We start from the raw sequence: 24,905 nt of genomic DNA, 5'->3' as shown, positions 1-24,905 counted from the left end.
GATGCAGTCTGGGCACTAGCTGAATGCTAATCAGATAGTGGAGGCATTTCCCCATGAGTGGAGGAGTGCAGAGCAGACCCCCTCCATATATATCCCTGTAACACCCACTCACAACCAGAATCCTGCCCAGTCAGCACTATCCACTGGCTGGATCAGACCATAAACCCACTGCCAGCCTGCATCTAACTCTTGACTGACTGCTCATACTTTAACAAGGGTTGCATGTACCTGAATGGCAGGTAGAGCCAGGTATCCTACAAGAAAAGTACACTCTCTATGGGAACAAACATAATCAAATTAAGAACGGCACACTTATATATATAAAAAAAAAAAAAAGCATTTATATTATATACTGTATTTGTTGTATCACCAACTCCAGAAACCCAGGGTCTCTGATTGCATGCAGTTCACAGCTAAATAATGTATCAATATCAACGTGACATTACACACTGGCTGCTGCAGGGTTAGGCTGGCGTCTGTCATACATTATTGCAGAGTACAGCTAGCAGCAGTCATCCTTCATATTGTATGCAGCGTGGACGGGTATTCCACATCACATACCAGCACCACCACGCTAAAGAATTTATATATCAAATCCAAATTTTATTGGTCACATACACGTTAGCAGATATTACTGCGGGTTTAGCGAAATGCTTTTGAGTGCTTTTGAAGTGACAGAAGTGACAGATTGCAAAGGAATGCGCTGTATCAGCACAATGGACAGCGCCATTTTGGTAATGAATATAGGCTACAATATATATGCCATTTAGCAGACGCTTTTATCCAAAGCAACTTACAGTCATGTGTGCATACATTCTATGTACAAGTTAGGGTAAGTCACCTATTACAAACAGTCTATGTGAATAGGTGAATTACCCTATGTGAATGCAGCCATACACACTGCTGTCTTACCAAAATGCAATGCAATTTAAATTTTGAAAGTAGTAACCTATTTGTTCATGCATGCAAACAAAAACACTGAATAGCAGTTTGGCTTAGAATACCGACAACTGCGAATGCAAACGAATGAATGTAAACAGGACAAAACAGAGGTACCAGGTAGGCCTAGAAAACAAAATATCAGATCAATAAAGGCATGACACAATTTATATTTTACATTCATAGTAAACAAACATGGTAAACAAAAGGTGAATGGAGATCCACATAAACAAAACATACCCTACAGCCTACTACAGTGAGATGCAGCCATCGACAGCTGTCCTGTCAAATAAATAGACCTATAGGTCGCTTCAAACATGGAAATCATGAGTTGTAATACGACACGATACACTTCTGTGGATCAAATTCAACCCACATAATCAAATAAGCAATGCCAGCCTACCATAAACACATTTCCAATTTGTACAGTTCCATTTATAACCACGAAAACCAGTAGGCTACCAAGAAAGTCTATTATAGTTATCTATTTCTATGGTGAAACATACTGATATGTAGCTATACACAGGGACGTCATTTGGGTTCTTGCATTGAAATTAGCTAATTTTCCCCTAACATCGGACAGGGCTACGAATTGAAAAGTTGACAGGTCAGTTTAAAAAATATATATATTTTACTGGACGGCTAGTCAACTATCTAGTAAACACTTCGCATACGAGGTCGGTGTCTCTTTTTGAACAAAATGAAACGGATATATATTGTAATTGACCAAAATAGTAAGGTGGCCAATAACTGGGGACCATATGCCGATAATACAGGATGTATTTCTTTGCTAAACCACTTATCAAAAAGCTGATAGTAGTAGTATTTCCACTGAAATGTCAAACATGCTTATTGTAACCCATTAGCTAACTATTTTACGACACAAATAATCACAAAACATTGATGGCTTGATCACAAAATAACAAAATAACATTTATATTTTTAAAATGCTGTTGAATATGCTGATAATACGGATTGTTACGTTATATTGAATTCTGCTTACAGTTGAAGTCGGAAGTTTACATACACCGTAATCAAATATATTTAAACTCAGTTTTTCACAATTCCTGACATTTAATCATAGTAAAAATTCCCTGTTTTATGTAATTTCGGATCACTACTTTATTGTAAGAATGTGAAATGTCAGAATAATGGTAGAGAGAATGATTTATTTCAGCTTTTATTTCTTTCATCACATTCCTAGTGGGTCAGAAGTTTACATACACTCAATTAGTATTTGTTAGCATTTCCTTTAATTGTTTAACTTGGGTCAAACGTTGTGGGTAGCCTTCCACAAGCTCCCCACAATACGTTGGGTGAATTTTGTCTCATTCCTCCTGACAGAGCTGGTGTAACTGAGTCAGGTTTGTAGGCCTCCTTGCCACAATTGCTCTATAGCATTGAAGTCAGGGATTTGTGATGGCCACTCCAATACCTTGACTTTGTTGTCCTTAAAAACTTATGGATCAAATCCCTTTGGCGGGATCGATTTGACAACATCCGGTGAAATGGCAGAGCGCCAAATTCAAATTAAATTCCTATAAATATTAAACTTTCATGAAATCACACATGCAATATACCAAGTTAAAGCTACACTTGTTGTTAATCCAGCCAACGTGTCAGATTTCAAAAAGGCTTTACGGTGAAAGCAAACCATGCTATTATCTGAGGACAGCACCCCATCAAACAAAGACAGACAATCATAATTCAACCCACCAGGCGCGACACAAAACTCAGAAATAAAGATATAATTCATGCCTTACCTTTTAAGAGTTTCTTCTGATGGCACTCCAATATGTCCCATAAACATCACAAATGGTCCTTTTGTTCGATTAATTCCGTTGTTATATATCCAAAATGTCCATTTATTTGGCGCTTTTGATCCAGAAAAACACCGGTTCCAACTGGCGCAACATGACTACAAAAAATCATACCTGTAATCTTTGTCCAAACATCTCAAACAACTTTCATAATACAACTTTAGGTATTTTATATTTTTTTATGTAAATAATCGATACAAATTTAAGACGGGATAAACTGCGTTCAATACCGGAGGAAAACAAAGTGGAGCGTGCTTTTCAGGTCACTTGCCTCTATCAAACAGTACACTTCACACGATCCTCATTCTGGACAGCCCTACTTCTTCATTACACAAAGGAAAAACATCAAGCAATATCTTAAGACTGGTGACATCCAGTGGAAGCGATAGAAACTGCAACCAACTGCCTTAGAATTCTAGATTCCCAATGAAACCGCATTAAAAAGAGAGTGACCTCCAAAATAAAATTCCTGGATGGTTTGTCCTCTGGGTTTCGCCTGTCAAATAAGTTCTGTTATACTCAAAGACATCCTTCATTTTTCTTTGAAACTTTAGTGTGTTTTCTATCCAAATCTACTAATAATATGCATATCCTAGCTTCTGGGCCTGAGTAGCAGGCAGTTTACTTTGGGCACGCTATTCATCCGGATGTGAAAATACCACCCCCTAGCCTTAAGAAGGTTTAAGCCATTTTGCCACAACTTTGGAAGTATGCTTGGGATCATTGTCCATTTGGAAGACCCATTTGTGACCAAGCTTTAACTTCCTGACTGATGTCTTGAGATGTTGTTTCAATATATCCACATAATTTTACTGCCTCATGATGCCATCTATTTTCTGAAGTGCACCAGTCCCTCCTGCAGCAAAGCACCCCCACAGCATGATGCTGCCACCCCCGAGCTTCATGGTTGGAATGGTGTTCTTCGGATTGCAAGCCTCCCCCATTGTCCTCCAAACATAACGATGGCCATTATTGCCAAACTGTTCTATTTTTCTTTCATCAGACCAGAGGACATTTCTCCAAAAAGTACAATCTTTGTCCCCATGTGCAGTTGCAAACCGTAGTCTGTTTTTTATGGCAGTTTTGGAGCAGTTGCTTCTTCCTTGCTGAGCGGCCTTTCAGGTATGTCGATATAGGACTCGTTTTACTGTGGATATAGATACTTTTGTACCTGTTTCCTCCAGCATCTTCACAAGGTACTTTGCTGTTGTTCTGGGATTGATTTGCACTTTTCGCACCAAAGTACGTTATTCTCTAGGAGTCAGAATGTGTCTCCTTCCCGAGCGGTAATGACGGCTGCGTGGTCCCATGGCATTTATACTTGCGTACTATTGTTTGTACAGATGAACGTGGTATCTTCAGGCATTTGGAAATTGCTCCCAAGGATGAACCAGACTTATGGAGGTCTACAATTTTTTTTATGAGGTCTTGGCTGATTTCTTTTGATTTTCCCATGATGTCAAGCAAAGAGGCACTGAGTTTGAAGGTAGGCCTTGAAAGGTACAGGTACATCTCCAATTGACTCAAATCATGTCTATTAGCCTATCAGAAGCTTCTAATAGATAATTTTCTGGAATTGTCCAAGCTGTTTAAATGCAGTCAACATAGTGTATGTAAACTTCTGACCCACTGGAATTGTAATACAGTGAATTATAAGTGAAATTATCTGTCTGTAAACAATTGTTGGAAAAAGTACTTGTGTCATGCACAAAGTAGATGTCCAACTATAGTTTCATGCTATACCAAAATAAACAGAAAAGTTCAAATGCCTAGGACATTGAGTGCTTTTGCCCAAGAAGGAACAGGTTGGCGCGACATCTCCGCTGTGCTCTACCAGCACCATTGACACACACTAAAGCAATGCTGTTGAAAACCAAGGCTGTCTAATGAAGTCCTTTTACCATTCCATACCCTATGTTTTTGCTGAAAACACCAAGATTTTGATTTAAAAAACAACCAGCTAGATTGTTTCTTACCGTTACAGAAGAGTTGCAGCCTCCTTGAAGCTCTGTAAAACTTCCTGAGTAATCGATCATTCCATTGTTCTTTTTAAGATCCCCCCTCAAATGCCAATTGTATTAGTTGAGCTTTCCTCAGGTGTAGCATACTCCTTCTGTGCCACTGGCACTGCACTGTGCCCAAATGACTTCAAACTCACTGTCACACCTCAGCTTCTCTCGCACTCCAAAGTACTGCGGACCACTTTGACTCCAGTGTAAAGATCTGTATTGAGAAGACTGAGGATTCTGTGCACCATGGTGGCTGTAAACTTAAAGCCGGGGTTCATCACTGCCTTTAGCAGCCCTGTACCTTCGAGTCTGACTTTGATGTCAGAGTGGAACTTTTAACAACCACTGACACATTAGCCAGGTTTCCCCTTCTCCTTTCGTTTTGTTTGGATACTTTGGTGAAACCAATTTCTGATATCCATCGTGCGTGGCTGTTGCAGAATAGCTGGTTTGAGCTAGCTAAATATTTTTACAGCTAGCTAAGAAGCTAATTTAACTCTGAAATTATGGTGGGGCGCGAGGCAAAGTTGAGTGAAGCAGCTTCAATGGTAAACTTAACCCGTAACCCTTATAAATCAAAATATAATATTACAGGCGGAGGCACATCACCTTATTTACTTAGCCTACAACAGAAGAGAAGCGTGTTTTCACGCTTTTTATGGAAACCTAAAGGATTCATACCTAATTGTCCCAGTGGCTTTCCATAGCCCCCCTACACACATGGCGCGCTCTGTCCATTGCTTACAATGTGCAGCGGAGATACAGATTTTGCTCCAACCTGTCACTCAATCATTTGAACTTTTTTGCTATTTTTATATAGGGACATAAAACTAAAACTGAGGGGGCACACGTTTCAACTGAGGGGGCTAAGTCCCCTTTTCCCCCTCATGGAGTCGGGCCCAAGTAAATGTCTCCCATTGAAACAAACAAACATCCATTGTGTTTTAATTAAAATGACAACAGTGCCCTCTACTTGACAAATTATGTAATATTTTTTTTTACTGATAATGGTCCCACCTGTATAAACAAACTTTATTTTATTCAATTTACATAAATTGCTTTTACATTGTTCAAAACTGGACACACTTCATTGCTTAGAAATGTCTCATGAATGACCTTGAATGGAATACCACTTCCAGATCAAGCAAAGGAAAAATAATGCTTTGGGGTGGCAGGTAGCCTAGTGGTTAGAGCATTGGACCAATGGTTGAAAGGTTGCTAGATTGAATCCCTGAGCTGACAAGGTGAAAATCTGTTGTTCTGCCCCTGAACAAGGCAGCTACCCCACTCGCTGTCATCATAAATAAGAATTTGTTCTTAATTGTCTTGCCTAGTGAAATAAAATGCTGAAGCTATAAAGAATTACAGGGGAATGAATCTCATTATTGTTAAGCACATTAGAGCTCCTGCAGGATTAGAGAAACTAAATTTAGACTCTATATTACCTCTGTCTGTCAGCCTCAGACATTACTGCCTATTGCTCTTGGCAGGAATCTCTGTAACATATCACTTGTTCCTTCCCTGCCTGTAGGTCTCCTGCCTGGTGGGTATTTAAATGTGATATGCAGTGGATCAAGATATTTTTCTTGATTATCTGGTGAAAAAATATGATTGCCTTTGTATAAGTACCATACTATATAACGGATGACTGAAACTACAAGGCAATTGTATGCACATATCAAGATGTCCTCTAACCCACAATCACTGATGCTGTAACACATAATCTACTTTGTGCTTATTTGTGTCCTAATGGTCATTGGTTAGTGATCCCCTGTGTATTTTTCTCCATCCATTCATCCTCCCAGGCAGCCCACAGTAGCAGCGTCCCACAGCACCGCCGTTGAGAGTACCCCTACGCTCCTCCACCCTCAGAATCAGGCCTGATGCTGCCCTGGACAAATGCATTTCAAAGTAGCCCAGCGTGATAGAAAACCTGAGCTGCATCTCCTCGCGCCCAGTGTCCTATTTATCTAACCTTTGGGCTGCTTACTGAAGAACCAAGAGAGAGAGAAAAAGAGACAGCAACGCATTCTCAGCCAGAAAAAACATGACAGTTCTTCAAAGCCCACTAACACGTGGTAGTCATGGAACCAGTGTGTAGTCCAGGGGCCCCGTTCTCGGAGGGGGCTAGGAAAGGAGGGTGGAGAAGCAGGAAAAGGGAGAGGGAGGACGGGAAAAGACAGGAATGAGAAAGGGTTGAATAGGAAAAGAGCAAGAGGCAGACTCACTTGATAAAAATAAAAAAAATACATTGCACCCGCTTGAAAGATTCACACTAACCTGAGTCTGTAGACTTTAATGAATTACCTTCAAACAGTTTGATATAAAACATCAGTACCTTTAGTTGGTTTATAACCGTAGCACCTTTAAACAATATGATATAACAGCAGCACCGTTAAACAGTATGATATAAGAACAGAACCTTTAAACAGTTTATAACCGCAGCACCTTTAAACAGTATGATATAAGAACAGAACCTTTAAACAGTTTATAACCGCAGCACCTTTAAACAGTATGATACAACAGCAGCACCTCTAAACAGTATGATATAAGAACAGAACCTTTAAACAGTTTGATATAACAGCAGCACCTCTAAACAGTATAATATAAGAACAGAACCTTTAAACAGTTTATAACCGCAGCACCTTTAAACAGTATGATACAACAGCAGCACCTCTAAACAGTATGATATAAGAACAGAACCTTTAAACAGTTTGATATAACAGCAGCACCTCTAAACAGTTTGATATAACAGCAGCACCTCTAAACAGTATGCTATAACAGCAGCACCTCTAAACAGTATGATATAACAGCAGCACCTTTAAACCGTTTGATATAACAGCAGCACCTTTAAACAGTTTGATATAACAGCAGCACCTTTAAACAGTATGATATAATAGCAGCACCTTTAAACAGTATGATATAACAGCAGCACCTCTAAACAGTATGATATAACAGCAGCACCTTTAAAGAGTATGATATTACAGCAGTACCTCTAAACAGTATGATATAACAGCAGCACCTTTAAACCGTTTGATATAACAGCAGCACCTTTAAACCGTTTGATATAACAGCAGCACCTTTAAACCGTTTGATATAACAGCAGCACCTTTAAACCGTTTGATATAACAGCAGCACCTCTAAACTGTATGATATAACAGCAGCACCTTTAAACCGTTTGATATAACAGCAGCACCTCTAAACTGTATGATATAACAGCAGCACCTCTAAACTGTATGATATAACATTAACACCTTTAAACCGTTTGATATAACAGCAGTACCCAAGATAATACCACAGTCTTCAGAAGACAGACCGGCTTTGAAGCGGACTCCCTCCCTGGATGAATAGAGAATGGCGAGCTATACTGTACACTGGTGTTAGTGTGGTGCACTTTATTTGAACCCAGAAGCCCCAAGTTGTATTAATCTAGCCCCACTCCGACTCTCACAATCTCTTCTTAATCCCTAGTATGCAAGGCCTTCATCCCTAGTATGCAATGTCCATTGCTCCCTATAAAACCTAACACTGTCTCGACCATACTGATACCCCAAATACGAACAAGGAGCTGTACCCTACCCACACTGGGTGCCTCACTCACACATGCATGCACTGACTACACAGCACAGGCCCACACAGGTTTCCAGTTGTAATATTTATTATCTGCTAAAGCATTGAGGATGCATGATCCACTTCCAGCCAGGTGGTCCTGGGTGGTGATATAAACAGATCTTAGCTGAACTAAATTATTCTAACTCACAAAACCCATCTACTAATGGTTATAATATGTTTATTATGGCTATGTCTTGTGGCACCCCTGCTGTGCTTGAAATGACTATACGGTCTGCTGGGGCCGAGGACAGTTCACATGAACAGTTATCTCTCAGAGGTGACCAAATAGAGGGGGCCAGTGAGAGCAGGCCTCAATCACCTGTTTTCTGACAGACTGCCACACTTCACGAGGACATAAAACTGTGGCGTATTCTCAGCATGACCACAAAGCACCCACAATGCCTCTCCTGTGTGTGTTTGTTTGTGTGTGTGTGTGTGTGTGTGTGTGTGTGTGTGTGTGTGTGTGTGTGTGTGTGTGTGTGTGTGTGTGTGTGTGTGTGTGTGTGTGTGTGTGTGTGTGTGTGTGTGTGTGTGCGTGCGTACGTGTGTGTGTGCGTATACGTACATGTACACAATGTTTTTTTCAGCTTGGGAGCAGCTAACCCTCTGTTTACCCCCTCTCCCGTTCCAGGAATAAGGACCAAAGTGCTATTGGGCAGCTTGCACGTAAGCTGCTAATTAAAGGCCCCATTCTTGGACCTGCTACTAGATCTATTGTGCATTAAATAGAATTGATGAAAAACCATTTAAGTTGGAGTTAATGGGTTTCTTACCTATGTTTTTTCTTTACCAATAACCACCCTTAATGACATTTTGTACAGTAGCTGAGGCAAAATAAACTACATTAACAGGTACAGTGCGATGGCATTACATGCTATTGGTCATGTAAAGCAATGCATGATTGCCATGCCAATCACAGTGCAGTCTAAGCTTATGCATTTATAAGTTAGAGACATTAATAAACCATGTCCCTTCACATATCCTCTAGAAGTCCACCTTACTTACATGAAGTACATTCATTATTGCCTAATAAATGTACTGTGTTTACCCTTCACACATAATACTCCATGGTTTCAAAGCATACTGTACAGTCTTATGCAATGATGTGAAAATGACAAGTTGTCAAGTTGTAATTGGTGCATTTTAAAAACGTGAATTGAAACACGAAACGATGCCAAAACCCACCCTATTTTTTAACTCTGACATCACCCTACTGAAGTTTACATTTCAAATAGTTAAGGTTAGGGTTAGGATGTTGGGTAGGGATGTCCCAAGGATCTCTGGTAGCACTAACCTATATTTTATAAGGATGACTGAGTGACAGCTCGTTGGACTGGTGAGAGAAGACAATGGAACATAGTTCCAACTAAACCTCGCCTCCCTAGAGATGGTATAACCGCCCTCTGATGCATGCGTCTTGTGATTACCGTTCTCCTAGCAGCAGGATATATTATACTGTAATAGTTAGCAGAATCGCAGATACACATTTTTCAAAATAAAGTCCCCAGGGAAAGACATGCTAAACTTTGTGATTATTGATTTGTTTAGCCATCTAGTGCAGTACAACTGTTTATCACAGCATTGCAACCGCCTTTCAAGCAATAAATGGATAATTTGATGTATTTTATTTTTCACATTGTATTATTTAAATCAGCATTTCTTTTGAAAGTTTACACAAATACTGGTATGTTGAAAGCTATTGTGTAAACTATATTTAAAGAAATACACTTGTAATAAAGTACAAATATATGTTTTTGGAATTACCCAATAGAATCTGCAAAACATTGCTGGGCAATGGGTTTAATACAGAGTGCTGGTGACTCCTTACTCCATCCACTCCAATGCAATGCATTGTATCTGGGATACTTATTGGGTTGTAGATAAAAAAAAAACATGTTACTACCTGTCTTATATAAACAGTGGTGGGAAATACTCAGTTGAGTCTTCACTAACCAAACATGGTTAGTTTTTGAGGGGGACTGTGTCGCATGGCCTGCTGCTGGCTTTTTACTCCGCCCCCTCCATAGCCCACAATGCAATCTGCTGTAACAAACTGTACATTGGATACATACTGGCTTCTAGAGAAAACTTTTCTGCCTGTCTCAGCTAATATGGGGTTGAAAATACTCAGTAGGGTGGATACTAACCAAATATGGATAGTTTTGGAGGAGGACCATGCCATACATATTCAGCTTTAAATAACCATGTCGTACAAATAACCTGGTACTATCCATGGTCCTGAAATCAATACAAACCTTTTTTCTATCAAAACAAAAATCTAATTAATTTACATTTTACATTTACAAATGACATGTAATGACTATTACCAGGCATTTCTGTAGATTAAAAAAAATGTATTACAAAGTAATTATCTCTCTAATAACTCAAATAAAAATGCTATTGTGACAAAGTAAGACTGCTAATAAGACTACTTTAGAGAGTAAGTAAGAAGGGACATGTAAGACAAAGTCCAAGAGGCAAACCTTTTGGATTAATTGCGACCAAGCTGGGTTTTATGAAAGTGTTAGAAGGCTATGCATTATTGGGGTGATATAAACCTAAAAAAAGATTTTATTTACCAGGCCAAGAGATTGACCTGATGCATTTTTGTCAAGGCTGGCCTTGGGCTGATTTAAATGTGTGAAGGTGAAGCCATTACTATCATCATGAAGTTAATCTAGGTCAGTAACAGGCCTGCCAGTCCATCATTGTTACATTGTGTCTTTGAAGGAGTTGTCTTGTAGACTAATCAACTGCTAATAATCAATATTTGGCACCTCCATTAGGGCAAGGCAAGAATGCATGAAAGTTTAGGATGGAATGGAGTTTTATTTCACACTGGGAGCAAACAAAGAAAGCAACAAAAAAATAAGTGTTAAGGGGTTTTGTCTTTCCAACTGATATTCAACACAACAACAGTATATTAATGTGTTCTTTGAAATTAATATAACACGCAGGACTAAATGCATATATCTATTAAACAGTCCACCTCCTAAACTTAGTGGATTAGGGTGTGACTAGGGGGTATTGTAGTTTATAATTTCTATGTTGTGTTCTAGTTCATATTTTCTATGTTGGTGTTTGTATGATTCCCAATTAGAGGCAACTGGTAATGATTGTCTCTAATTGGGGATCATATTTAAGTAGCTATTTTTTTAATTCTATTTTTATGTTACATTTGTTTTCATAAATTACATTGCATTTTCTTGTTGGAACAATAAAAAGGGGCCATTGATTAAAATGCAATATACACTGAACAAAAATAGAAACGAAACATTCAACAATTTAAAAGATTTTACTGAGTTACAGTTAATGTAAGGAAATCAGTCTATTTAAATAAACATATTAGGCCCTAATCTATGGATTTCACCTGACTGCAGATATGCATCTGTTGGTCACAGATACCATTTTTTAAGGCAAGGGCATGGATCAGAAAACCAGTCAGTATCTGGTGTGACCACCATCTGCCTCACGCAGCACGACACATCTCCTTCGCATAGAGTTGATCAAGCTGTTGATTGTGGCCTGTGGAATGTTGTCCCTCACCTTTTCAATAGCTGTGCGAAGTTATATATTGGCGGGAACTGAAACACGTTATCGTACACAACGATCCAGAGCATCCCAAACATACTCAATGGGTGACATGTCTGGTGAGTATGCAGGCATCTTCAGCTTCCAGATCCTTGCAACATGGGGCAATGCATTATCATGCTGAAACATAAGATGATGGTGGCAGATGAATGGCACAACAATGGGCCTCAGGATCTCGTCACGGTATCTCTGTACATTCAAATTGCCATTGATGCAATTGTGTTTGTTGTCCGTTGCTTATGCCTGTCCATACCGTAACCCCACCCTCACCATTGGGCACTCTGTTCACAATGTTGATATCAGCAAACCGCTCACCCACCATAAATTCTGTCTGTCATCCGCCCGGTATAGTTGAAACCACGATTCATCCGTGAAGAGCACACTTCTCCAGCATGCCAGTGGCCATCGAAGATATGCAGTTGCCCACTGAAGTCGATTACAATGCCAAACTGCAGTCAGGTCAAGACCCTGATGAGGACAACGAGCACACAGATGAACTTCTCTGATATGGTTTCTGACAGTTTGTGCAGAAATTCTTTGGTTGTGCAAACCCACAGTTTCATCAGCTGTCTGGGTGGCTCATCTCAGACCATCCAGCAGGTGAAGAAGCCAGGTGTAGAGGTCCTGGGCTGGCGTGGTCTGCGGTTGTGAGGCCGGTTGGACGTACTGCCAGATTCTCTAAAACGACATTGCTGATGGTAGAGAAAATAACATTTAATTGTAAGGCAACAACTCTGGTGGACATTCCAGCAGTCAGTATGCCAACTGAATGCTCTCTCAAAACATTAGGCATCTGTGGCATTGTGTTGTGTAACAAAACTGCACATTTTAGAGTGGCCTTTTATTTTCCAGAGGCACGAGCTGCACCTGTTTAATGATGATGCTGTTAAATCAACTTCTTGATATGCTATACCTGTCAAGTGGATGGATTATCTTGGCTAAGGAGAAATGCTCACTAACAGGGATGTAAACACATTTCTGAGAAATATGTTTTTTGTGTGTATGGAACATTTCTGGGATCTTTTATTTCAGCTCATGAAACATGGGACCAACGTTTGTATTTTTGTTCAGTTTATTATGAATGCATTATCCACATTGCAGTGTTTTGAAATGCGAGCTTTTATTTTGAAGGTTTCAAAATTACCATATGATAGTCACGTCATTGTTTGTGATGCTGGCAGAATACTAGTCTTCTGGTGAACTGAGAATAGAGTTTTAAGCGTAATCAACAAGTGGGCGCTCTGGGAACGATCTAGTAGCCCTACTGCATTTAGAAGTAGCGGCCATTCATTATGCTGAGAAGAAGAGGGACTTTATATGAAAATTAGATGCCCAAGGGATCTGGACTTCTCTCTGCAGATCAATGAGTATAGATGGCACGAAAAGGTTGTGGTTTGTGTTCTGATAACTTGTGAATGGAGAGGGCAATGCTTCGGAAAGAGGAACGCACGCTTTAAACACCCGCTAAATTCGAGGTAAGATACATTTTAGGCTGTAGCACGAGTTGAGTAAAAGGACAGTAGCATTTGGGAAATGTGAATAAACTGTTTTCTGAAAACTATTTTGAAACAATTATTTCGGTCTCTTTTGCACGAGATACAATGTTTTTTTCCCCCGTATTAGAGATGGCAGATTATAGCCGGTTAATTGCGTCTAGCGTCATGATTGCACCAATGTAAAAGTGTTAAGAACGTTGTCGTAGTGACCCTGAGGTGGCCTTGCTGCTTAGAATCCAACAAATCGAAGCTATGTCCGTGGTAAATAATTGTGGCACACACCGGTACAACCCTGTCCCATGCATCCCCTCCTAAATTCGGATCAGATATAAATGGTAAATGAGTGTCCACCAAAAAGACGTGGGGGGTTGCACTCCACTATTGTGCCAGTAAAACGGACACATTTATTACCAAACTGAATAGAATGACCTCCTAAAAGTTATCCCCTGCAATATTAATACAATGCATGGTTTCCATGACGTAATTCTGATGTTATTTCATGTAGTTTTTATAGAACTCGTTCAATACAAAATCCGGCCTGTTACCTTTTCACTATACAGGTGTCTCACCATTTAAGATTGTATTACTTTTGTAAAAATGCAGATGACCAAAGTACAATAGCTATATGTTGTTAGGGGACTATTTCTTCTGTAAGGTTAGGGGCTCGGGAATGTGGTCTGAAACACACAGCCACATTGAATCAGATGTGATGTTAATGTAACATTTATTACTAGACTACAACATTAGCATTGCGATAAACATAATACATGTTTTTTATTTTAAACAATCTATTTGTTTAGATAAGATGTTTATACCCAATTGGCTACAGTAGCAGTAGTCATTCACATACATACCCATGACACTGTAGTTGTCTCACCATACAACATCTAAATGGTTGTGAGACAGACTTCGGTGTGACTTCTCCAAGAGTATGTGATTGGTAAAACATGCCAAGGCCTGGGAGCTAGCCTGCAGTACATGCTACATGTTATTGTTTTGGATGTTTTATTGCTTTTAACTCAGAATGTCTGATTACATTATGTAGCTTTGAGTTTGTTGTTAAGAATTGGAGTAGTGGAATTCCCAACATATGTTGGGTCTCTGTTTCCCACAGCATGCATTACAGATCACACACACACACACACACACACACACACACACACACACACACACACACACACACACACACACACACACACACACACACACACACACACACACACACACACACACACACACACACACACACACACACACAGTTGGACTCGCAGTCTGTCTGGCATTACATGCATGTTTCATGTTCCCCCTCTTAGCTCTGTATGTGGCTCATCTGTATGCCTAGTGGTTAGAGCATTGGACTAGTAATCGAAAGGTTGCAAGTTCAAATACCCAATTCCCCTGACAAGGTACAAATCTGTTGCTCTGCCCCTGAACAGGCACTTAACCCACTGTTCCTAGGCCGTCATTGAAAATCAGAATGTGTTCTTAACTGATTTGCTTAGTGAAATAAATGTATATATAAAAAAAAGAAAATTCTGCACTTGGGTCTTGTCCCAGGGCTAGGCCTTAATGTCTGTAAGAAATCAGGATTGTGGTGCAAATCATCACTTTTAGCCTAGATATATAGTGCCTACAGAAAGTATTCACACCCATTGACTTTTTTTTAGTTGTATGAATTTAAAATGGATTATATTATTGTGTCGCTGCCCTACACACAATACTCCATAATGTCAAATCTATTTATTATTTATTAAAAAGGAAAAGCTGAGTCAATAAGTACAGAGCAGTTTAGAGGTATGGCCGATTAATTAGGGCCGTGTAAATATAAAAACACAGACTTTGAATATACTTGTCATCGGCAAGGACTAGGGAGTTTAAAAAATATATATATAAAAATTAACAGAACATAACTATACACAGGCAAAGTCCTAGAGGAATACCTGGTTCAGTTTGCTTTCTAACAGACACTGGGAGACAAATTCACCTCTCAGCAGGACAATAACCTAAAACACAAGGCAAAATATACACAGTTGCATACCAAGATGACATTGAATGTTCCTGAGTGGCCTAGTTACAGTTTTGACTTAAATCGTTTTGAAAATCTATGGCAAGACTTGAGAATGGTTGTCAAGCAATGATCAACAACCAACTTGATAGACCTTGAATAATAAAAAAAATATATATATGTGCAAATATTGTCCAATCCACATGTGCAAAGCTCTTAGAGACTTACCCAGAAAGACTCACAGCTGAAATCCCTGCCAAAGATGATTCAAACTTGTATTGACTCAAGGGTGTGAATGCTTATGTAAATTAGATTTCTGTATTTAAGTTTCAATACATTTGTAAACATTTCTAGAAGTTTTTTGTCTATAAACAATTTAACACAACAAAATATATTCAAAGGGTATGAATACTTTATGAAGGCACTGTATTTGAATCTGTCTGATATCTTTTGGCAAGGGGCAGTTCGTCACATTGGTTCATAAAGGTTGCTATAGCACTTTGATGATACAGGCCTAAAACCATGAGAAACATTGTATTCTGAAGATTGACGCATTGTATTCTGGAATATGACGTTTAAAACAGCCACTCTTGTGGGAAGAAGTTGCTCTGGGAATAGAACTGTAAAACAGGAGAAAGTGGTTTCTAACATTCCATACAGTGGAATTCTCTGTCTAATGAAACACAAGAGGGTCCGTCTGCCACTCACTGCCTGGGTTTCAGTTTCAGCTCCTTATATGAGTAGTTCCTCACAGATTACAGGGCCTGCTAAAGATTGATCTGAAAGTGCTTTCACGTTTTCCTGGGGTTAAACAGGGGTATATGAAATAATCCTGTCTGAGTTTCACTTTGAGCAATGTGTCTGTTTCTCGCCTATTTCATTACTTGCTGATTGAAATATGACCTTTTTTATTTTTCAAGTGTGACTCTAAGGATGGAGGTGTTAAAGGGAATGGCATACTGGCATCTTGTCAGCAACATTCTCCACAGTAGAACGGTAGATATGCTGCCATGCCAACATCACTGGCTGGTTGGGGTCCTCAGGCTGGCTAGAAGACATAGACAGGAAGGTTAGACCTCCAACTCAAATCCATGGGAGGTCTTTGTATGTAGTGGATGATTGAAGAATGCATTCACTGCCTGAGTTTCCTCCCATTTTAATGTGGTATGACAACATTAAAAACCCTCTATTAACAAAGCGTGCACCCCCACATATGCCCTTGTGTCTAAATACCCATGACACCAGCTGGATACCCTGGTAGAGAGGGGGGACGAGTGACACGGGGGAAGACCACACCACACCTCTGAATCACCAACACCTCTCTGGATTGTTAGAGTTTTATTTCAGTGTTTCAATCTACGGTGGGTATCATACAGTGCCTTCAGAAAGTATTCACACCCCTTGACTTTTTCAAAATGTTGTTGTGTTACAGCCTGATTTTAAAAATGATTAAAATTAGATTTTTTTTGTCACTACACACAATACCCCATAATGTCAAAGTGGATTTTTTAAAAATTAATTAAAAAGGAAAAGCTGAAATGTCTTGAGTCAATAAGTATTCAACCCCTTTGTTATGGCAAGCCTAAATCATTTCAGGAGTAAACATTTGCATTATACATTGCATGGACTCACAATGTGTGCAATGGTAGTGTTTAACATGATTTTTGGATAACTACCTTATCTTTGTACTAGAGGTCGACCGATTATGATTTTTCAATGCCGATACCGAATTATTGGAGGACCAAAAAATGCGATACTGATTAATCGGCCGATTTAATTTTTTAAATTTTACATTTGTAATAATGACAATTACAACAATACTGAATTAACACTTATTTTAACTTAATATAAAACATAAATAAAATCAATTTAGCCTCATAAATAATGAAACATGTTAAATTTGGTTTAAATAATGCAAAAACAAAGTGTTGGAGAAGAAAGTAATATGTGCCATGTAAATATATGTGCCATGTAAAATATGTACCATGTAAAAAACCTAACGTTTAAGTTCCTTGCTCAGAACATTGTTGGTGGTAATTGCCAGTGTAACAGTATAGCTTCCATCCCCTTCCTCGCCCCTCTCTGGGCTCGAACCAGGAACACATCGACAACAGCCACACTCGAAGCATCGTTACCCATCGTTCCACAAAAGCCGCGGCCCTTGCAGCGCAAGGGGAATAACTACTCCAAATCTAAAAGCGAGTGACGTTTGAAACAGTATTAGTGCACACCCAGCTAACTAGCTAGCCATTTCACATTGGTTACACCAGCCATTAGGCTGATAGGCTTGAAGTCATAAACAGTGCTGTGAGAGCTGCTGAAGAGCTGCTGGCAAATCGCACAATAGTGCTGTTTGAATGAATGATTACGGGGCTGCTGCTGCTTAGTCAGACTGCTCTATCAAATCAGACTTAATTATAACATAATAACACACAGAAATATGAGCCTTTGGTCATACTACTACATAGCCTTTGGATACTATCATTTCGAAAACAAAATGTTTATTATTTCAGTGAAATACGGAACTGTTTGTTATTTTATCAAACGGGTGGCATCCCTAAGTCTAAATATTCTTGATACATTGCACAACCTTCAATCTATGTCATAATTATGTAAAATTCTAGCAAATTAGTTCGCAATGAGCCAGGCAGCCCAAACTTGTATATACCCTGACTCTGCGTGCAATGAACGCAAGAGAAATGACACAATTTCACCTGGATAATATTGCCTGCTTAACTGGATTAGTAGTATAACTAGTGATTATGATTGATTGTTTTTTAAAGATAAGTTTAATGCTAGCTAGCAATTTACCTTGGCTTCTACTGCATTCACGTAACAGGCAGATTACTCGTGGAGTGCAATGGTTAGAGCGTTGGACTAGTTAACTGTGCAGTTGCAAGATTAAACCCCTGAGCTGACAAGGTGAAAATCTGTCGTTCTGCCCCTGGACAAGGCAGTTAACCCACAGTTCCTAGGCAGTCATTGAAAATAAGAATGTGTTCTTAACTGATTTGTCTAGTTAAATCAAATTAAATTTGAAAAATAATAGGAAATTGGCGCCCAAAAATACCGATTTCCGATTGTTATGAAAACTTGTAATCGGCCATTCCGATTAATTGGTCGACCTCTACTTTGTACCCCATACATCTGTAAGGTTCCTCAGTCAAGCAGTGATTTTCAAACAAAGTCAACCACAAAGACCAGGGAGGTTTTCCAGTGGTGGATTGGTAAAAAAAGGATGTTTAATAACCCTTTCAGTGCATTCAGTTTTGGTGCATCGGGGGTGTAGAACGGAATTAATTGTATTTTTCTTTTTCTTCTTGGGGGGCAACTGTGGGAGGGGTCTCAAATGTTTGAGGGACAGCTATTGGGGAACTGTGGGAGGGGAGATCTTGGAGTGTTTGGGTTCATGTTTTTTGGCCTGGTGGGAGATCTGTCAATGTGCCCTTGAGCAGGGCATTGACTCTGGATGCTTCTGTGTGTCGCTCTGAATGGGAGTCTGTTGGATGACTGGTATGGTGTAGTTGTTGAGCGGCTTCACTGCAAGTATGTTGTATTTTTCGGATATTCAATAAAAAATAAAAAATAAATACAAATAAAATATCCCTTTCAGCATGGTAAAGTTATTAATTACACATTGGATGGTGTACACCCAGTCACTACAAAGATACAGGCTTCCTTCGTAACTCAGTTGCCATAGAACAGTGGTCAGATCATTTTTGCAGTCAAAAAGCTGACGTCTACTGCTCAGATATATACATTGCCTTGCGAAAGTATTCGGCCCCCTTGAACTTTGCGACCTTTTGCCACATTTCAGGCTTCAAACATAAAGATATAAAACAGTATTTTTTTGTGAAGAATCAACAACAAGTGAGGCACAATCATGAAGTGGAACGACATTTATTGGATATTTCAAACTTTTTTAACAAATCAAAAACTGAAAAATTGGGCGTGCAAAATTATTCAGCCCCTTTACTTTCAGTGCAGCAAACTCTCTCCAGAAGTTCAGTGAGGATCTCTAAATGATCCAATGTTGACCTAAATGACTAATGATGATAAATACAATCCACCTGTGTGTAATCAAGTCTCCGTATAAATGCACCTGCACTGTGATAGTCTCAGAGGTCCGTTAAAAGCGCAAAGAGCATCATGAAGAACAAGGAACACACCAGGCAGGTCCGAGATACTGTTGTGAAGAAGTTTAAAGCCGGATTTGGATACAAAAAGATTTCCCAAGCTTTAAACATCCCAAGGAGCACTGTGCAAGCGATAATATTGAAATGGAAGGAGTATCAGACCACTGCAAATCTACCAAGACCTGGCCGTCCCTCTAAACTTTCAGCTCATACAGGGAAGACTGATCAGAGATGCAGCCAAGAGGCCCATGATCACTCTGGATGAACTGCAGAGATCTACAGCTGAGGTGGGAGACTCTGTCCATAGGACAACAATCAGTCGTATATTGCACAAATCTGGCCTTTATGGAAGAGTGGCAAGAAGAAAGCCATTTCTTAAAGATATCCATAAAAAGTGTTGTTTAAAGTTTGCCACAAGCCACCTGGGAGACACACCAAACATGTGGAAGAAGGTTCTCTGGTCAGATGAAACCAAAATTGAACTTTTTGGCAACAATGCAAAACATTATGTTTGGCGTAAAAGCAACACAGCTCATCACCCTGAACATCCCATCCCCACTGTCAAACATGTCGTTCCACTTCATGATTGTGTCCCACTTGTTGTTGATTCTTCACAAAAAAATACAGTTTTCTATATTTATGTTTGAAGCCTGAAATGTGGCAAAAGGTCGCAAAGTTCAAGGGGGCCGAATACTTTCGCAAGGCACTGTATATATTTTTTAAATCAAATTAATTTTTATTTGTCACATACACATGGTTAGCAGATGTTAATGTGAGTGTAGCGAAATGCTTGTGCTTCTAGTTCCGATAATGCAGTAATATCCAACGAGTAATCTAACCTAACAATTCCACAACTACTACTTTATACATACACAAGTGTAAAGGGATAAAGAATATGTACATAAAGATATATGAATGATTGACATAGGCAAGATGCAGTAGATGGTATCGAGTACAGTGTATACATATGAGATGAGTAATGTAGGTTATGTAAACATAAAAGTGGCATAGTTTAAAGTGGCTAGTGAGTGATACATGTATTACATAAAGATGGCAAGATGCAGTAGATGATATAGAGTACAGTATATACATATACATATGAGATGAGTAATGTAGGGTATGTAAACATTATATTAAGTGGCATTGTTTAAAGTGGCTAGTGATACATTTGATTTTACATCAATTTCCATCAATTGCCAGCAGCATACCACCCTGCATACCACTGCTGGCTTGCTTCTGAAGCTAAGCAGGGTTGGTCCTGGTCAGTTCCTGGATGGGAGTCCAGATGCTGCTGGAAGTGGTGTTGGAGGGCCAGTAGGAGGCACTCTTTCCTCTGGTCTAAAAAATATATCCCAATGCCCCAGGGCAGTGATTGGGGACACTGCCCTGTGTAGGGTGCTGTCTTTCGGATGGGACGTTAAACGGGTGTCCTGACTCTCTCCCATGGCACTTATTGTAAGAGTAGGCGTGTTAACCCCGGTGTCCTGGCTAAATTCCCAATCTGGCCCTCAAACCATCACGGTCACCTAATAATCCCCAGTTTACAATTGACTCATTCATCCCCCTCCTCTCCGCTGTAACTATTCCCCAGGTCGTTGCTGCAAATGAGAATGTGTTATCAGTCAACTTACCTGATAAAATAACGGATAAATACAATTTCCATTATTAAAGTGGCTGGAGTTGAGTCGGTATGTTGGCAGCAGCCACTCAATGTTAGTGGTGGCTGTTTAACAGTCTGATGGCCTTGAGATAGAAGCTGTTTTTCAGTCTCTCGGTCCCTGCTTTGATGCACCTGTACTGACATCGCCTTCTGGATGATAGTGGGGGGAACAGGCAGTGGCTCGGGTGGTTGTTGTCCTTGATGATCTTTATGGCCTTCCTGTGACATCGGGTGGTGTAGGTGTCCTGGACAACAGGTAGTTTGCCCCCGGTGATGCATTGTGCAGACCTCACTACTCTCTGGGTCGCCTTACGGTTGTGGGCTGAGCAGTTGCCGTACCAGGCGTTGATACAGCCTGACATAATGCTCTCGATTGTGCATCTGTAGAAGTATGTGAGTGCTTTTGGTGACAAGCCGAATTTCTTCAGCCTCCTGAGGTTGAAGAGGCGCAGCTGCGCCTTCTTCACAACGCTGTCTGTGTGGGTGGACCAGTTCAGCTTGTCCGTGATGTGTACGCCGAGGAACTTAAAACTTACTACCCTCTCCACTACTGTCCCGTTGATGTGGATAGGGGGGTGCTCCCTTTGCTGTTTCCTGAAGTCCACAATCATCTCCTTTGTTTTGTTGACGTTGAGTGTGAGGTTATTTTCCCGACACCACACTCCGAGGGCCCTCACCTCCTCCCTGTAGGCCGTCTCGTCATTGTTGGAAATCAAGCCTACCACTGCAGTGTCGTCCGCAAACTTGATGATTGAGTTGGAGGCGTGCATGGCCACGCAGTCGTGGGTGAACAGGGAGTACAGGAGAGGGCTCAGAACACACCCTTGTGGGGCCCCAGTGTTGAGGATCAGCGGGGTGGAGATATTGTTACCTACCCTCACCAAATTGGGGCGGCCCGTCAGGAAGTCCAGTACCCAGTTGCACAGGGCGGGGTCGAAACCTTGATGACCAGTTTGGAGGGTACTATGGTGTTAAATGCTGAGCTGTCGTCGATGAACAGCATTCTCATATAGGTATTCCTCTTGTCCAGATGGGTTAGGGCAGTGTGCTGTGTGGTTGCGATTGCGTCGTCTGTGGACCTATTGGGGTGGTAAGCAAATTGGAGTGGGTCTAGGGTGTCAGGTAGTGTGGAGGTGATATGGTCCTTGACTAGTCTCTCAAAGCACTTTAAGAGCTACAACGCTAATGTTTGTGTAAACGCCTTTCAGTTGTGTTCTGTGGGTGTCACTGAGTAGACTGATACCCCATTTCATTGCTTTACATTCCAACCTTGTTTAACATTATCTAGTCTAAATATGGCATGTTTCCATCAATTGTAAACGTCTCCATCACTTTGAAAGAGGTACTTTTATTTTGAAGGCAAAATTCCACTATTGTGCCTAATCCTTATTGTGGCTAGCACATAACACATATCCCGGTCCGGTCAAGCATCACTAGCCAGATGAAGCTAGCTGACTGCCTATGACGTTAGCTTTAGGCAACAGGGAAGTAGCTGGCCAGCTGATTATTTTCATGAACTGAAGTTCAATTTCAATAGTAGAACAACAAGTGGCTACCAAGCTAATACTTACTCACAAGGATTCCTAAATCATTGCTAAGAATTTTTTTTGTATTTTTTTTTTTTTTTACCTTTATTTAACCAGGCAAGTCAGTTAAGAACATATTCTTATTTTCAATGACGGCCTGGGAACAGTGGGTTAACTGCCTGTTCAGGGGCAGAACGACAGATTTGTACCTTGTCAGCTCGGGGGTTTGAACTCGCAACCTTCCGGTTACTAGTCCAACGCTCTAACCACTAGGCTACGCCGCCGACTGCAGTTTATTCTGGTCATTGTTTTCAGGCTGGTTGTATTAGTGCTAGCTAGATGCCAAACTAAAGCTACCTACCCCAGAAGTTGTGGTCAAACAAATAATGCTTTATTACCAACGCGGTATTGTAAACACATCGTTCGTGGCCGGTGTTAGCTTGTTTGTAGACTTTTTTGTACAGCTTTGGCTGATAGTAGTGGTGGTGCTTGGCTTGCACATGCTAATTCAGAAAACACAAAATTCTATAATAGAACTGTGTTATTTGACGTCTCAAATTAAAAGCTAATTTAACTCGTCAAGTAGGGGAATTTTACTCGTCAAGTAGGGGAATTTAACTCGTCAAGTAGGGGAATTTAACTTGTCAAGTAGGGGAATTTAACTCGTCAAGTAGGGGAATTTTACTCGTCAAAAAGTGTTATTTGACGTGTATCTTTTTTGATACTTAAAGACCCACACAGCGTTCCATAGTATGTTGTGAAGCTAATAGCAGTGATGCTATCACTGACGCTATTACTCCGGTAGGGCAACATCTGAAAAATAGCGCACTTGACTTGGTAGTGTGTACCGGTGCTCGACCAGCTGGTGAAAGCCAACGTCACCCACGACAGAGAACGGTTAATTGTCAAGGGCAATGAATTCCATTATCTTGGCATTAATAGATTTCACCTTTGAGTTGTCTCGCTGAAAATGTCTTACTCTTTCAAATGACTGCTCGATCCACACAGCAGACATTGTGGGCTAGGTTAGGAATGCTGTGTTGCCTGTGTAGCGCAATATTTTCCTTGGAGTCATTATGTCATGTACCTACGTTATATAGGTATACACATCTGCTTTGACATCGGTTTTGCACATCAGCGTTAAACTAGACATCGGGCCAATACCGATGTTGGCATTTTTAGCTAATGTTGTCCGATTCCGATAAGTTCACCGATATATCGTGCATTCCTAGTATGTTGTGTAGTAAGCTGTTAGTAGCCCATGTGCCTCACCCTCATCATTTGGTCCCTCTCCCTCATAATTTAGCCTACTGTTCTGACTTGGTTGTGCACATGTATCCTATAGCCTGTTTTAGAGAAATGTAATCATCGAATATTGTAAGAGCTTCATTGTCTGCTGATATGCCCCCTTTTTCTTATCCTACGGTTATGACTTGGTGTACAGGGAGAATACTGTAGGAATGGCCCATGTTCTGAATTCTGTCGCTGTACATTTCAAAAGTGCTGAACGAATAGTTTTATTGACTGTCCGTCCTAGCTCGCTCAATAATTTATTAATCGAAATTATGGCTTGCCTTTTATTTGCTCATTGTCCCCTTTGGCCATATTTTGTCAGTAGACACCAAATTTGTTGAAGTAAGTCGGCCATATCATCTGTTTTTTTAAAAAGGCAATACATTCGCTGCCAGACAAGGCTCCGCTGATAGCCAGGTGTAGCAGTGGTAAGTATTCACTCCATGGTGCTGAAAAGAAAGCTTCATGTAGGCCCTAAGAGTTTGTGGGCACATTTTGTCACCGTTGTGGTGCAATTAATGTATTGTTTATTGTTGTGTAGTGGCTTTTCTGGCATGCATCTAAAACATTTTCGGGGAGTTTGCCCTACCAAGAAATACATGCTAACTCAGGCTTCCTTCACTGAAGGAAGGAAGCCTGTACAGAATAACAATATTCAAAAACATGCATTCTGTTTGCTACAAGGCACTAATGTAATACTGCAAAAAATGTGGCAAAGCAATTCACTTTTTTTCCTGAATACAAAGTGTTATGTTTGGGGCAAATCCAATACAACACATTGCTGAGTAGCACTCTCCATATTTTCAAGCATAGTGGTG

The 24,905-nt window shown here is 40.2% G+C and overlaps 1 protein-coding gene across 7 annotated transcripts in view; it reads left to right on the top strand.

The window, feature by feature from the left end:
* The first annotated feature begins 13,178 nt into the window (after nucleotides 1-13,178).
* Nucleotides 13,179-24,905, top strand: part of LOC118400863 (A-kinase anchor protein 13-like) — a 163,472-nt gene continuing 151,745 nt past the window's right edge. For all 7 annotated transcript variants that reach the window (XM_052475049.1, XM_052475048.1, XM_052475047.1 and 4 more), the window contains exon 1: nucleotides 13,179-13,446. The gene's annotated coding sequence lies outside the window, so the exon portion shown is untranslated. The remainder of the gene's footprint in view (nucleotides 13,447-24,905) is intronic.

The sequence above is a fragment of the Oncorhynchus keta genome, chromosome 22, assembly GCF_023373465.1.
Source record: "Oncorhynchus keta strain PuntledgeMale-10-30-2019 chromosome 22, Oket_V2, whole genome shotgun sequence".
NCBI lineage: Eukaryota > Metazoa > Chordata > Actinopteri > Salmoniformes > Salmonidae > Oncorhynchus > Oncorhynchus keta.
Note: the sequence above shows the minus strand (reverse complement) of the source record. Positions and strands in the feature narration are given on the sequence as shown.